The sequence below is a fragment of the Oenanthe melanoleuca genome, chromosome 1 (genome assembly GCF_029582105.1).
Source record: "Oenanthe melanoleuca isolate GR-GAL-2019-014 chromosome 1, OMel1.0, whole genome shotgun sequence".
Lineage (NCBI taxonomy): Eukaryota > Metazoa > Chordata > Aves > Passeriformes > Muscicapidae > Oenanthe > Oenanthe melanoleuca.
Genome location: NC_079333.1, coordinates 66075830 through 66092431, shown reverse-complemented (window position 1 = coordinate 66092431; position 16602 = coordinate 66075830).

The following is a 16602-nucleotide window of genomic DNA, read 5'->3' as shown; positions in this document are numbered from 1 at the left end:
CACCTCTGCCACGCCTGGAATCAGCACCATCCCATCACTCCCTTCTGTACTTATCTCATAGCAAAATCCTTCTGAGGCCTTAACAGTGTTTGAGACAAGCAATCCTTTTTAAGCCCTTTTTAAGTCCTCTGTAGAGAAAGTCTAGTCAGCCAGCTGATTAGACAGCCAAAGCTAGGTAAACAAATGGCCTGTTTCTGTTACTTCAAGTTGATTTGGAAAATCTCTCTAGGCATGAGGTGTGCCAAGTGCCTTTAAAAATTCAGCTCCAAATCTCTGCAAAATCCCAACCACCTGTGTGTGTTATGAGCTCAGTCTGCAAGTACTTTTTTGCAAGTACTTTTCCACGCTTAACAAAGTCCCTTGGCTCATGTTAGCAAGAAATATTTGCCACCAACCCAAAAGGTCCAAAACTGCAGATGCTGCTGAGCAGCTGGCTCACCCCTGCAGGAGGAGGTCAGATGGCACAGTAAGGCAGGACACTGACAAAAAACAAAGCAAAGAAAAAACATGTACATACACAGCCAAGAGTTACCCAACAGCCGTGAGATGAAGGGAACATACCTCTCAAGCCTATCCAGCACATTTTGGGTTTGGGTACTCCACAGTGGCTACAGACCTGATGCTGAAAAACTTTCTGTTGAGTGCCATAGAATCATAGAATGTTCTAAGTTGGAAGAGACTTCAAATACCATCTAGTCCCTGGGCTAGGGCAGGGACACCTTTCATTAAACGAGGTTGCTCAGAGGTTTATCCAGCCTGCCCTCAAAAACCTCAAAGGATAGGGCATCCACAACTTATTTAGAAAACCTGTACCACTGTCTTATCACCTCACAGTAAAAAACTTTTCTAATATCTTATTTAAACCTACTCTCTTCCAGTTTGAATCCATTCCACCTTGTCCTGTCTCTGCAAGCCCTTGTAAGTTGTCCCTCCCCATCTTTCTTATAGGCTCCCTTCAGGTACCAAAAGGCTTCAATTAAGTCCCCACAAAGTCTTTCCTTTTCCAGGCTGAAAAATCCCAGTTCTCTCAGCCTTTCCTCACAGGAGAGGTGCTCCATCCCTCTCATCAAGCTGGTGTCACTCTCTCCAGCAGGTCCATGTCCCTCCTGTGCTGGACACCAGGGCTGGGTGCAGCACTGCAGGTGGGTCTCACAGAGCAGAGCAGAGGGGCAGAATCCCCTCTCTGCCCTGCTGCCCACGCTGCTCTGGATGCAGCCCAGGACACCTTTGGTTTCTGGGCTGGGAGTGCCCATGGCTGGGTCATGTCCATCCACCAGCACCCCCAAACCCTTCTGGGGTTTGCTCTCCATCTGTTCATTCTCCAGCCTGTGTTGATACCAGGGATTGCCCCAGAGCCAGACACAGCACCCTGCACTTGAACCTCACGAGATTTTCATAGGCTCACTTTTACAGCTTTCCCGGGTGTCTGCCTAAGGAAAGGAGACCTGAATATCCACACAAACAGAAAGACAAAAAACCCAAGGCATTTCTGAAAGTGGGAATAAATATTTCTACCCTGCATCGAGAAAGAATCTGGGATTTGTTACTTTTCCCAATGGGCCCTTAGAACCTAAGCTCAGCCATGCAACATAGCTGTCCAACAAATCCAGTTGCTACTTTAGGGATAGCCAGCTTACCCCTTTTGTTCAGAAAGAAAGTAGTAGGCAACTACATATTCACCCTGGAAAAATAAAATCCCTATGTTATTTTGGATATAGGTCAGGACCAATCACTGAGTCTAAGCAGGTTAGAAAGAAAAAAAAAAAAAAACCAAAACCACACATGACTAGGAAGATAGGATTTGAGAGTTGCTACTCACAAGTAAGAAAGTTAGTGATAGGATTTTAAAACAACACTCCAAAGATACAGAGATTTTTGTTTGGAAAAATGAGAACTTGGACAATTGAAGAAAGCAGGATTAGGGTGTTAACACATCAATGAAGAGAAAGCTGTGTCAGGTCTCACCATCTTTTCTGTTTCTGAATTGTCTAGTATCAGTAAATTTTATTCTCTCCTCCAGGTTTTCTAATGTTGTCAGCATGCTGTGCTCAGTTCACCTCCAGTTCAAGAATGAGATTGTGATGCTGTGATTGAGCTGGTTACAAAAGGAAAACTGACTGTGATAATTCAGATTAATGTACAGGCATTGCTTTCCTTGGCAAGCTGTTAACACAGATGCAGGTCTTTAGAGATTCTCAGCTCTCTTTTTTGCTTCCACAGTTTTCCCTTCTCTGATTCCCTGTCTCCCAGTGAAAATGAAAGGGACAATGCCATCGCAGGTGATTTTGCTTCTTAGTTATTTTACTTGACATCCACTTACAAGCCTAAAAGCATATTTATTCACTATTTGTTTTGCTGTCACAACTAAAGCCTTCCATCAGATACAAGAACCTCACTTTGAAATATACCAGAAGATTACCTCTGTCTCAGAAAGCTCTAGGGGGCAAGTCTAATTTACTTCTGTAGACTCAAAGGCAGGGGAGAAGCTAGTGATGGAAATGTCATTCACTGGAGGGCCAAAACTAATAACATTCCACAGGAATGGAAATATAATTCTTTCCAAACAGGAAACACAAGAATGCAACTCCTACAACCATAACTCAAAAATAAAAAATGTCAGATTTGGGAATGGAACAATGTGAAGCCAATTTACTACTTTATCTGAGAAATACAACAAAAACAGTGGTAGGTTCTAGGTAAGTTATTAATAAAATAATTTATAGTTGCACAGAAGGCTGATCCAAACAGCTGAATTTACACCATACCAAATACAAGTTTACAGAAGCCAGGAATTCAAATCAGGGCTGTTCTTTTGGTCTATGGAACAGTGCTCCTACGGTGGAACAAAGGTTAGGAAACTGTGGTTACAGAGTTACACCCAGAAAGAGACTTGAGGAACCCTGTGACAACCAATACTGAATTAAAATCCTTCATACGAAGATCATTAATCCTGAAATTCAAATTCAAAGGCTGAAGCATCAAGTTCAAAAAATGTGTGAAGTTTTGCTATGGTGAAAATGCCAGATCTGAGAGTCACTGGGATTCATGTTGTACACAAGAAAGTGTAAGGGTTTTCAATTTCAATTTCCATGCTTTAGAATCCCTTACAAAGCAGTGTGCAAAGACAGCAAGTAGCATAAGGGAGTTGCAGCCACAGGAAAAAGCATGCTCAGGTTGTTTGCCCTTACACTGCTTAAGCCAGAACTTACAGCAAGAAATCACTAACTATAATAGCATTGTCCATTATTAAAGTCCAGGGACATGTTCTGGCTGTCTCAACTACACACTGGGAGCACTAGGCCACTGCATGCAGCAGTCTCACACATCTTTATGCTGCTATTATTACTTTCAGTTCAATATGAGGAATCCCAGACTGCTGCCCAGGCAGGATGTAGTTGGATCCAAACTATAATCATAAAATCATTGAATCATTTAGGTTCACAAAGACCATTAAGATCTTCAAGTCCAACCGTTAACCCAGCACTGCTGAGAGCACCACTAAACCATGTCCCTAAGTTCCACATCTACACATTTTTTAAATATCCTCACATGACTCAATCACTTCCCTGGGCAGCCTGTTTCAATCCTTGACAACCCTTTCATTGAAGAAATATCCTGTCTAAGACAAAACTTGAGGCTGTTTCCCGTTGAGCTGTCCTCTTGTCAGCTTGGAGAGGAGACAATCCCCCACCTCACTGCAACCTCCTTTCAGGAGTTGGAGAGAGTGGTGTCACCCCTGAACTTCCTTTTCCTCCAGGCTGAACAACTCCAGCTCCCTCAGCTGCTTCTCAACAGACTTGTGCTCCAGACCCTTTACCAGCTTCACTGCCCTTCTCTGGACACTCTCAATATCTTATTTGCAATGAGGGACCCAAAACTGGACACAGGACTTGAGGTGTGGCCTCACCAGTGCCAAATACAGGGGACAATCGCTGCCTGGCCCTGCTGGCCACACTGCTGCTGATACAGGCCGGGATGCCACCTGAGCACACTGATGGGTCATGTTCAGACAGCTGTCAGTCAGGGCCCCCAGGTATTTTTCTGTCAGAGAAATGTCCAGTCACTTTTCCCTAAGCCTGTAGTGCTGCATGGGATTGTTGTGACCTAAGTGTAGGATCCTGAAACGAAGTAGTCAGACTTCTTTCTGGAACTCTTCCACAGTCCAAAAGGTCTCACAGTCAGTGTTACCTAATATTGGATCTCAACTGTTTTTCTGTCTCCACTGTACCAAATCACCTACAATTCCATTTTTTCTGAAAACCTTGAACAAGAGTACCCTTGGGATCCCTTGAAGTTGGGATCCAGAAAGAAATCAGCTTGATTACTCTTCACATTTCATTTAGTCTTCATGAACAAAAAGTTTTTGTATCCCCTATGTTACATACATGGCAGTATTAACTTGCACAACCTGTGATAGGCAATAATCAATTGTCATATTTGCCTTTAAAAGAATTTTCACCAAAAGTGGACTTGTAGCACAACTGCAAATGTCCATGAGTCAAATGCAAAAAATTCATCTTAAAGTGACATTTTTTTGTGCATAAAAATGTTAGGGTTTTAAACACCTTTCCCCAGCCTGCTCATGCTAGAAATGGGAGTTTTAAGAAAAGGAGAACCTTGAACTTTTCAAGGGAACATTTCACACATATTTTACCCTGCAGTGTGATGAGGTGACATAGTCCAATATCATGCAATCATACACACTCAGAAGAGCTACTGAAGGTGACCTCCTACAAAGAGAAGATTTGCAAGCATACTATAAATAATGTCACTTAAAACACTATAAAATAGTGAATTCCCTTAAAATAACTTGACTTAAACTCTTTCCCAATGTGTGCCTGCTTGGCATGGTCCAAACCTTTCACTGTTAATCATCTGGAGATGATCTGCACAGCTTATGGTGAGGTTTTGTTACCAGCTGACTCTGCACCTGCACTAAATACAGGTTGATAAAATTCCCCTCTAGACCCTCCTGCAGTTTGTACATATAAAGGCTGACACAACTTCCTTCAGGACAGATGTAGATTTTGGTTTCCTCACCTGGGGCACATTTGCTCACAGTCAACAGCCTTTTACTCTCACCTCAGTCAAGGAAATTGGGACATCAGCAATGCAGGGGTGCTTTAATCCTTGAGCACTGATCTCTAAAGTAGACACACTGAGGCATAAAGGTGTTCCAAACATGATAGCTGGCATCAGTTCCTACTTATATGCTGACTGGACTACGTTTCCAGAGAAGGTTATTGGTTTTCTTTTCAATGAACAGCTGAATGCATCATGCTACTGCCCCTAAGAAAGAAAACCTAGTCTCAGTGCTCTTCCATGGATGCCAGGGTTTTGTCCACAACTTCTAAAGTCTCAACAGAAACATTCAAATAATATACAAAACAGACACCTGTACCCTAACTGAGCAAAACACTAATTTTTCTTGCTTAAGGTCACCCTAAAAACAAATTAATAAAAATAGGTCTTTCTTGACTGAAGTGCTACAGAAATAGTATAACCACTTCTTTATTCTTCAGACTAGGTTCTCTATTACCCATTAAACTTAACCTATTCTTCTAAGGGAAAATTTTGGCATTTGATTATTTTGCTAATTATTTCCCTATTAAAATTATAATGAAAAATATCCTCTTATTAAAAAGGTAGGTCCATATGTTGGAAAAAATGACTATGTAACATATGAGCAGTAACAAACTTGAAAAGTGGTCTCACAACGTGGCTATTAACATATGGTACCCTTGGCAGCATTAAGTGGCCATCTAATAAAGCCCATTGTAGGCTGTGTGTGTAACTTATGCTTTGACTTTTGTAAACAGCACCTAGTTGCTATGGCTGGAGGCTCTATATAAATCATTAAACAAATATATTCAACAATCAAGAAGGAGGCTATCTCCATTTTCATATTTAAAATTGCCTGTATGTACATCATTATTTTATTAACTTCCCAATAGATGCTCTCCATCGGCATACTGTATTGATAACAGTTGGCTTTTATTTTTAACTTACACTTACAGAATTTTGTATGGAAGTGTGGAAGCATAAGTTATACTGGGGTTTATAACCTCTCTTTTAAGTAATCGAGTTGAGAGGGGTCCATGATCAGATTAATAAAATGGCACCTTGGAAATGAGCTATGGCTGCAAGTCATCATCAAATAAACAATTACAGAGCAAGCATATACAATCATTTCCAAGCTCACATCAGGCCTCATCCAGAAATCGAACAAGACAGACCTACAAAGGCTCGAGCACAGTCTTTAAACTTAATGTGAGTAATCACATTAGCATCAGTTGAACTTCTCTAGTGCTTAAACATGTGTAAGTCTTCATAGTATTGGTATCTAAATTCATATGGTTAGGCTTTTATGGAATACAGAAACTGCCAAGTGCACAAGTCTAAAAAAAATGTACTTCTATCATTGATTTTACACCCAAACAGTTCAGAGTTCTAATAAAAGGCACACAGAATAATGGTATAAAATTATTCTTATCCCTTATTCTCAGAAGCATCAGTCAATGAGAAGAAAAGACTATATCCTATCCATATTTAATTATAAAGAAGGTTTCTCTCTGATTAATTGAATCATTAAACATGCACAGATACATTTCATGGTATTAAATATTAGTTACCTTCCAGTATATTAAGAAGTAAAAATCAGAGTGGATTAAATGGGAAGAATTATTCTTAGAGTACATCTTGCGGTGAATACCACCCCTCACTTGTTTCCCAGGAAACCAAAGGAAGCATAGACATTTCACAGAGAACAAGAAAATGCACATAGGCTGCAGAACAACTGGCAAAAAATCTTGACTTCTTTTTAATTTATTTATGGTTTTAGCAAGTGTACTGTTTATTCCAGCCTTTACAAAAGAACAATTTCAGCACTACTCATAATCTGGGTGTGGCAGTTGGTGTCTCCATTAAAAATACAATAAAAAGACTACTTTAGGCATTAGGAGATATGGAAAAACATACAGAACTGAAATATTTGCAGCATATGTTCATAATAACAGAGGATTTATCAAAACATTTTAATCTGAGAACTCATGTTTTAAGTGGCAAGTAACTGTGTTAGCAAATGTTATGCCTCAGTTCACAGGTTTGTTTATATATACATATATATGTGTACACAATTTACACCCAGAGAATTTATTTCTGACCTATAATTTCATTAAAAGAAAGTATAAAAAGGAAGATTAAAAAAAAAAAAAAGGAAATTAGGTGTCACTCAAAGAAATGACAAGGCTAGAGAATAGTTTGGAGCAGAGGCTTTAAGCTGCCATGCTGTGCCTTTCACAGCTGCCTACACTTCATGTCATTAATAACCAGTAAATAAGATCTGCAGGTGGGCATATAGGGCACCCTGAGCCAAGAAGCTGTAGCTAGGGCTTCTGTCTCTAAGATGGGTGGCCGGGCTCATTTGCACAAGGCTGCTTATGTTTCCATACAGAAGTGTAACCCTACTTAGCATAGCTTCAGGGAAGCTGCTACAATAGAGAGAATGCTAATTACTGTAACCAACTGGCAATGATGCATCCAAAATTAAATGGCCTGTGACTGAGCAGATGAACAATTTTTATAGCCCTAAGTTCAGGGAACATGGATATTCTGTCAAATTAACAGACAGTCTATTTGGTCTTAATAGGTAAATTGAAGTCTTTTAAAACACATTTAGATGTGCTATTAAGTTATCAGTTATTAAGTGCAGCTCTCCTTTCAGCTTAAAGGTGTACAATTTTGTAGTCTATTACGTTAAAAAAAATGAAAACACAACCAACCAAATAAAAATAAACCTACAACATTTTATAGCCCCTATAAGCCTAATTTTCAGGTGAAACAGCAACATTGCCTTTGATTCTCATAGTTCTTGTTCATCTCTTTGTACTCTGGCAAAATTCCCACAGAAGTCAGTAGCAGCTCTGAGCACAGAGGTCTTCAGGTACAGACACTGAAGGCTGCCTCCTCAGTTTTCAATTCCAGTGAAAGCTGAGATTTTTTATTTTCAGGAGAACACTATAAAATCAAAGTTCTTACTTGACTTTCTACAATGAACATTTACAAGTAAATTTACAAAGCCAGGTATAAATAGTCCTTGATTTTTCCTCATTGCACTTAGCAAATTAATTACCCATATATTTCAGCACAGATACAGCAGTCCAGTGCTCCTACAAGCACTTTAAACAAATTCATGTACTCCTCAACAAACTTTATTATACTCTTTAAAGTTACCAAAGATCTTTCTCTGAATACTAGAAAATACTTGATAAAATTAAAAAAAAAAAAAAAAAAGGTGAATAAACCATGTACGAATGAGTTCCAAAAGACAGATTTTATTGCCAGAGTACAATCCTTTTCAAAGGATGCTTTGTAGCAAGTAAGACTCACAAGAAAACTATTAGTGCAGTATATCTGGCAAAATGGTTCATTTATAGATTGGTCAGTAAGCAAGACTCTGGTTCATTTCAGGAAAACAGAATTGTAAGCAAGTCTGCCTTAGTGTCCCTCCGGAAAATAAACAGCTGGATCTAAAACCTACTGCACATAGGATATGATTACAAATATGAATCAAGAAAATCAAGATCTGTAGTTACTGGTCAGACTTTGCTTTTTTTGTCAATCAAATTGAAACAGATGTTTCTACATCCAGCTTTCTAATACCAAAGTGTGGTATTCACCTCGTCAGCCCTAAGAGAAATCTATTACGTCTGGCCAACTCACTCTAGCAACCCTTTATAGGCCCTGGATTAAAGCTAGACACTTCTAGAACACAATTAATCTAATTTATTTAGGATGTTTATCTGAAGATGTGATGTCTCATATCCTAGAAAAGCTCTCTTTCTTGGCAGTGACTCCCAGATGTGGTTGGTGAGATCTTCTCATCTGTAGATACCTACATCCTTTTGCTGGATTCTAAAAAATTTCTTACTCATTTTTCAGACAGCCAAGACAGAAGTTGTGCACCTTGAACACCCTTCAAAGGGCTCTTTATGAGTTCCTTGAAGAGAGCACACACACCAAGGGAGCCCTCTCTCAAAGCTACTGGGACACCACCTCCTCCATGAGCACGGAGGGAGCTGCAGGGGTGAGCTGTAAGGAGCAAAGCTGGCAAGAACTGCTGCAGCCATTGCTCAAGCCAGAACTGATGGATATTGATAACATCATCACAGTATCTCTGCAGTCTTCTCATTGGCCCCTCACTCTGCTTATTCATTGTTCATTCCAATTACTTCTCTTTTCAGTCTTCTGTTTCTCCATTCCCTTCCTAATATAACCACCACACCCCCACCCCTACACCCCGCCACTCAGACAGATTTTAAAAACAGTATCACAAAGCTTATAAAACTGCAGCAGTTCCTGGATATATGTTACATCCTTCCCTCCCTTCTTCTGTCAGTTTAAGAACTGTACAACAGCCTATATCTTGACCATGCTTTTCCTGAAACTTGCCTCAAAGGCTAAGTCTACATTTACCTGAACTGTGGTGTCCCAGGAGAACTCTGAAGCCACTGAAGTCACATCTGAAAAGGTATTATAAAATAAAATACAGGGTGGGAGATTTCTGTTTTAATCTGGTGACATTACAATGACAGACAAGATTATTTGAATATTTAACATCTTTACTAAATATTCTTGCAACAAAGAGATGGAGAAACTGGGATTACAGATTTCAGAGGTAAGTCAAGAAGGAAAGATTGGGACTGATTTGGATCTATAGCATCTTCTATATATTTCTGGCAAATGCCTGGTCCTGCAAGGAGCCATGTACAATGCCCTGGTTGCCACTTCACTCCAGAAGTCTCTGATTTTGAGTCAAGGATAACTATATATATATTAACAAAATGCAGAATTACGCTTTTTTTTACATTTTTAACAAGAAAGGTTTTCAAATATCAGCTGAATTTAATCAATTCAAACCAATTAAAGCAAAATTATGTATCTACTAAATATACTCACAGGAAATGCATTGTTTTTCTCTTACATTATTCTGAAGTTCAAAGAATTTCATTAAAATACACAGCTTTGCACATTCTGCACTAAAAGAACTCTGCATGCTTAGAGAAAGATTTAATTTTTTTAAAAAAGCATTTTCATAAGCTAGTACCTTATATTCCATTACCATATTCATTCTCAGAAGTGCTGAAGTTGTTGAGCGCTGAGTTAGTGACACAATACTTCAGTGGGAAAACACCAATTGGGCCATTTTGCAGGTGTCTGCAGCAAAAAGCCAGGAAGAGTTGGGGCACTGTTACAATAATCTCTCTCTATTGCTTTGCAGCTTTTATTTTTCTTCTTTTCTGCCAGGAAAGATTGTCTGAGAGTACCAAACTTGGTACAATATAAAACACTGCTCAAATTCACAGTAGCATCTGTCAAACAACTGGATAAACTGGATAACCTGGGTAACCCAGTTCCAGTCATCACTCTATTGCAAAGAACTGCTCAGAGGGTGATATATTTACTGGATCTCCTTGGCATCCCTCCTGTTTGAAGATGTTAGCTGCAACTCAGAATCCACTTCTCATCACACAATACAGCAAACAGACAAGCATTCTTTTAAGGTTACAGCTGGAGCAATTTAAAATGTCCTCAACTGCATACCCTTGCTAGCATTTCTCTGCTGGAAATGACTGTGCCATAGCAGACAATGCCCTTCTATATTTGCCATAATGCAAAACAAACAAATTATGTCAGCATGTTCATAGACCATGGATAATGAAAGCAAAAAACAAGTCTGACTTTGCAGCAAACAGATAAGAACAGAAGTAGCTAACAGCTCATATGTGAAAATATCTTAAATCATCACCGTTATTCATAAAACAAATGGGTTATCTGAATGCCCTCTGCCCATGTTTCTAACATGATCCATACAGGCTGACTTTTCTGAAAGTGCAGAAAAGCACTATGTGTGACAGATTTAAAGGAAGGGGTCTGATAACTTGCTGCAGTGATTTAATTTTTTATGGTAAATGAGTGGTAAATTTGATTGGGGAATAGGACTCTGGAAATTACATCAGCTTTCTGCAACTTTAGATAAATGGATAGTCACAAAAATGATCCAATCTCCATCAGCAAAAATAAGGAATGCTAACAGGGGTCCACATGACTCCATACTGGTGCTGAAGAGCACACCAGGACACTCTGCTGCTCATGATTTGAAGCTGTATTTCAGAGCCTCTCAGAAGAGCTGTGCCAGAATAAATAAGAGTTTTGGAGTGACAACAATGGGCAACCAGTTTTGATGCCAGACATTAAAGATGAATCATAGGATTTTTCAGAGCTGTAAAAGATAATAGTTGCTACATGATCCCATTACTCCAAAGTCCTCAGTCAAGTGAGATTTTAGGGAACGTTGATTTTGACATGCTTTTTCTACCAGAGCATAGGACAAAGAACCAAATGTACTGCAGAAGCCAACCAAGAAATGTATCATTCTCAGTGTGAAGTACAGCATTCAAAGTAAAATACAAAGTATGGGGTAGAAAAGGATGTACCTTTCGTGGGGAATGCTTCAGGTCACTCTTCAGATGTGTGCTCTTGCCTCTGATATCTCCGTATATGTTTCTTAAACTACAAGATAAAGTATTACCACAAACACATACAAAAAAAAAAAGATAATTAATTGTCAAGATGGAGATTATTAGGTGCAACTGGACCAGAAATGTTAATAAAGATTGTTTGCTTTGCTTCAGTACTGCTTCAAGTGTGATGAACATGCCATGAGAAGGACTGTGTTCCTTCCAAATGCTCAGGATCAGAGCCCTTCCTCTTCCTTGCAGCATCTGACTTCAAAAATTCCTAGATTCCTGTTTACAGATGCAACCTCTGCAAAAGTACTGGATTTTTTTCCTAGGCAGAAGAGAGGCAGTAGCAGGCCCTGCAAGAGCACTCCCAGGTACTGAGTCACAAAGTCATGCATGGCCTCCATGACAGGGACTGCAGCAGGGCTGGGGACATTCAACCCACGTACCCTCAAACACACCCTCACATGGCTTGTGGGATGTCTAGCAGAGGCCAAGGGACAGCCAAGTGCTGTATGAGAATCAGGAAGGCACCACCATCTGTAATGAACTACCAGGAATCAGGATATGGCCACTGAGAGTGGGAAGAGAAACATCAGAGTCCTCTTTGTTCCTCTCAGAAAAATCCACACTTAGTCACAAATTACTCCTACCTGGGATGAGTGGTGTGTATCTTCCACATGAAGAGGTTTATAGGTGACAGATGCCAGTCAGCAAGCCTTACAGGATGACCCATGGGCACTCAGGACCTTTCAGGAGGAGGTGACAAACCTGCCGAAAGGTGGCATAATGTGCAGTGGCTGCACCGTTGGCTGGCTGCTCAAATTAAATTTTAATAGAACTCTTAAAAATAATTTCAGTGTAAACCACAATGTATGTGAGCGAGCCTAAATTAATAAAAAACTATCTTTCAAGAATGAAGAATAAATGTAATCTGAGATCAATATTTATGAAGCTGTGATTAATTGACTGATGACCAAATGATTACAAACTTCTGTCTGAGGCAGCTACTCAAATGTATTAGCTTTGACAAAAAAAAAAAAATTAAAAAAAATACAAACTGGGTCAATGAAAAAATGCATTCCTAATCAATTTTTAATAGCACTTAAGATTTTATGATTTTTTAAACTTTCCTTTTAATAATTAATCAGAAAAATGAATCTAATTTAAACAAGGTGGTGTAAGGTGTTCTGTATCTGTTTGATGGTGTTCTTAATGAAGAAATTCAATTAGGGCTGACTTTTCACTATAAATCTCTGGTTTTAAGGAATGCTCTGATTGGCTGGCAAACATTTGAGACTGGGAGAATAACGGAGGTGAACCACACTGCTCAGCACAATCTACTCATTAAGATTTTACACTGTTAATTCCAGCCTCCCCTTGCTTAACAGAAAAAGGGAAGGGAAGGGAAGGGAAGGGAAGGGAAGGGAAGGGAAGGGAAGGGAAGGGAAGGGAAGGGAAGGGAAGGGAAGGGAAGGGAAGGGAAGGGAAGGGAAGGGAAGGGAAGGGAAGGGAAGGGAAGGGAAGGGAAGGGAAGGGAAGGGAAGGGAAGGGAAGGGAAGGGAAGGGAAGGGAAGGGAAGGGAAGGGAAGGGAAGGGAAGGGAAGGGAAGGGAAGGGAAGGGAAGGGAAGGGAAGGGAAGGGAAGGGAAGGGAAGGGAAGGGAAGGGAAGGGAAGGGAAGGGAAGGGAAGGGAAGGGAAGGGAAGGGAAGGGAAGGGAAGGGAAACCATTATTTCTGTAATCTCTGTAACTCTCAAACTTTTCTGATGTTTTGCAGTGTTTTGTCTCATTCTTCACTACATCCTGGGGGACAGATCCTCTGCTGGCAGCAAGCACAACAAGGTATTCTGTAAGGCTTTCATAATTACCATTTAAAATAAGGCCTGTTGCATCAAACCATCAAAAACTTGGAGCAATGCCAGAGATAAGGTAGCAACCAAAACTTGCAGAACAATGGCCCAAACACGAAGAAGTCTGTTTATCCCTACCTCATCAGCATCTCACCTGGTACATCTGTGGCTCATTGCAACCAGCCTTCATCCAGACAGCCTCCTGTCTGGTGAAAAGTCCATGTAGACATCCTTAGGCTGAGACATACAAGCAGGGTAGAGAATACCTGCCCGGCACACTTGTGGAGCTTCTCCCTGTCCTCACGTCATTCTAGTACAATACAGTTTGTTTAGATAAAATATCTGAACAAGGGTCTAAAGGGAAATCAGCCTCTTGTATGATCCTCAAAAAGAAACAAGGGCATAGCTTAGTGTCCAAAGCATGAAAGCTGCACCGACTTTGGGTGTAACCCAGCATTATCTATTTACTTGTTTGGCTCCTACCGACATCAAGAAAAATGGAAAACATCACCAGTGCAAGATCAAAAAAATCTAAAAGAGATGAAGAATGGGGTTTTTCTAACTGAACTTTGGATGCCTAGGAAGAAGATGTATACATCTGAGCTAATCACTTTGAATTCCTTTGTGGGTCATGGAACCCAAGAGCAGGAATATTCTTCTTTAAGAAGAATACAGTGGTTAAACTCAAAATGAAAACTTTAAAAGTGATTTGTCATATTTTACTATTTCTTGTGAAGAAGACTGACTGCACCAAGCTTCCACAAGACTGTCAATGTCAAATATCATTAAATCAACAAAGTTATTCTCTTTCTTTGTCCCAGTTCTCTTACCCAATGGCCAGAGATTAATCTTCTGGCATCTAGCATTCATTTTATTTCCTTTCTGGAAATACCAATTTTTTTTACAGCCAAAGCCACATGGCAACTCCCAAAAAACAGGTGGCAAGAGCAGCCTACAGTCCTCAGGCAGCATAGAGAGAGGTATCTGAGAGCTACATATTTCCACTGAATGGCCTCTGAATGGCAGCCAGTGAATCCCTGAGATGGTGTCTCACAACAGGAGCCAGTGAGGCCACCACTCTGCAGGGCTCCTCAACTGTAAAATCCTGAGCAGGAGGAACCTGGTTTTTTACCCTTTAATGACCACAGGTCTGAATTAGGCACCTAGAACCCAATCTTCACTTAGTTTTAGGCAAATTTCACTCTATATTCCCCTAAATCATGCAAAACCACCTGGGAAACCCTTTTATAAAGGCTGAAGATACATCCAGTCTTGTTCCCAAAGAGGGAACTCTTCAAAGCCAACTTGAACAGACCTCACTGTTGTAGAAGTCGCCACTGAGGGTAGACAGTTTGGCTGTCAGTGGTTTATATCTACTTGTGTTGGTAAAAAAAATTACCTTTAGGTTAGGTTTCCAAGGCATAAAGCCCCATATCCAAATATATATATATATTTATATTCAAATTGTTGGAAGCAATGCAACTGCATTATTTACGGGCTAATCAGCCAAGAAGACAGACATTTCACACCTTCATCTGCTTCTTCCTCTTTCTGCACCTGATGGGAAACATGCACAGATCCAAAATACAGGAATTTATGTACTTTAAGCCAAAAATATGGTAACTTTATTAATCTTTATGAATCAAACAATATATGTCTCAAGCAGAAAAGACTTAGTTATCTCAGTTTAGTACTCTGACCAGTTTGTCTTGTCCTATATTGGTTCTTTTCAAGCTCTCATCAAAGAACTTTTCACATTTTGTGACAGATGCTATTTTCACATTTCCACTACTAATCCTCTCAGGTTTCTGAGATTTCAGGAGCAAGTAGTGAAGTTGCTGAAGCATTTCACAAATGAAGCCCTAATCCTAGGAGATCATTCATGGTTAGAGTCTTGGCTTTTAACCCATCCTTTCTCTATAGATTTACCAGCAGTGGCCAGATTGTTGGAAAATTGCCTGACTGTCTGATCCTTATGCTCCAGCGCCTCAGTAGAGGCATGCCAGGCATTCCAGGAATTTTTTTATCTGTTTCATCCTGGCCCCAGCCCTCTTGCAAAAGTATCCTTCATGCCATGGGGACTATGGTGTTTGATGGCCTGGACCTGTTAAACATTTGTTACCTCCCGCATTTACATGGTACTTCTCAGCTCCCCTCATCTGCAGCAGATTGTTACCCCTCCAGCTCCTTTCTCCTTGCTCTCTGAGGTCTCTCTTTCTGTACTACAGAATTAAGTATTTTCCATACCCCTGAAGAGTTGGTAACATCAACCCATAAATTTCAATAAAACCTGAGGCACTACTAGATCACAAATAATTTTTTAAGTATTCCTTCACGGACTAGGCATACAACTTCAGCAGAAATCCACTAAACAAATATATTTAACCTCCTTAAGAGAAAACATGTTCCTTTTAACAGCTTATTCAGAAAAATAAACTCCTTTACAAGTTATTTTTGTTGAGAGAAAATATATTCATCCCAACAGAGCTTGTTCTCTAACAGGTCACTTTCCAGTTACATACACTTTTTGAAGCAGTGGAAGTCATGTCTTTGAAAGGGTTCCTGCTTTATCCCAGATTCATTTAAAGGAGTTTCACATGTCAAATGTAAGATGCACTTCCTTGCTTTTGATTTCTCTTTCATGCATTTACACTTTCTACTCTCTATATTGTCTATTCACATTTTTTCAATAGAAGACAATATAAAAATAAAGCTAAGAAAGATAAATAAGAGGGATTCATTGCATTCCTGTGTAGTTTGCTGGCTGCACAATAAACTCACTCAAGGAATTTCAGGCTCCACTGCCTCTCTTTCAAACTCAAAAATCTCCAAAATTTTACATTTCTCTTGAAAACATTTCTCTGAGCACCATTCTACCTAAGCAGCATATCAGTGGTGCCACAACTAAAAGAATTTCCTTGAAGCGGATCTGCATTGACTCCAGCCTATATTAATTAATGGCATGTACATTCTGTTGGTAAATGGTTCTTTTAATATTTGACAATAAGTAATTTTCCCGAAGTTCACTAAAATGTGTTGTAACAGGTAAGCACTCAATTTTTATCAAGCACACCTTATTCAAACCTGTCCTCTCCTACCCAGGCATTGCTCTACCACCAAATCTGCGAGGTCTGTTCTATGCTGGAATGTCACCATGGATTAGTTTCCTTGGTTTATTTGCAGTGACTTACCTATATCAAATTGAAATGCATCCATGCAACTCTGCTAT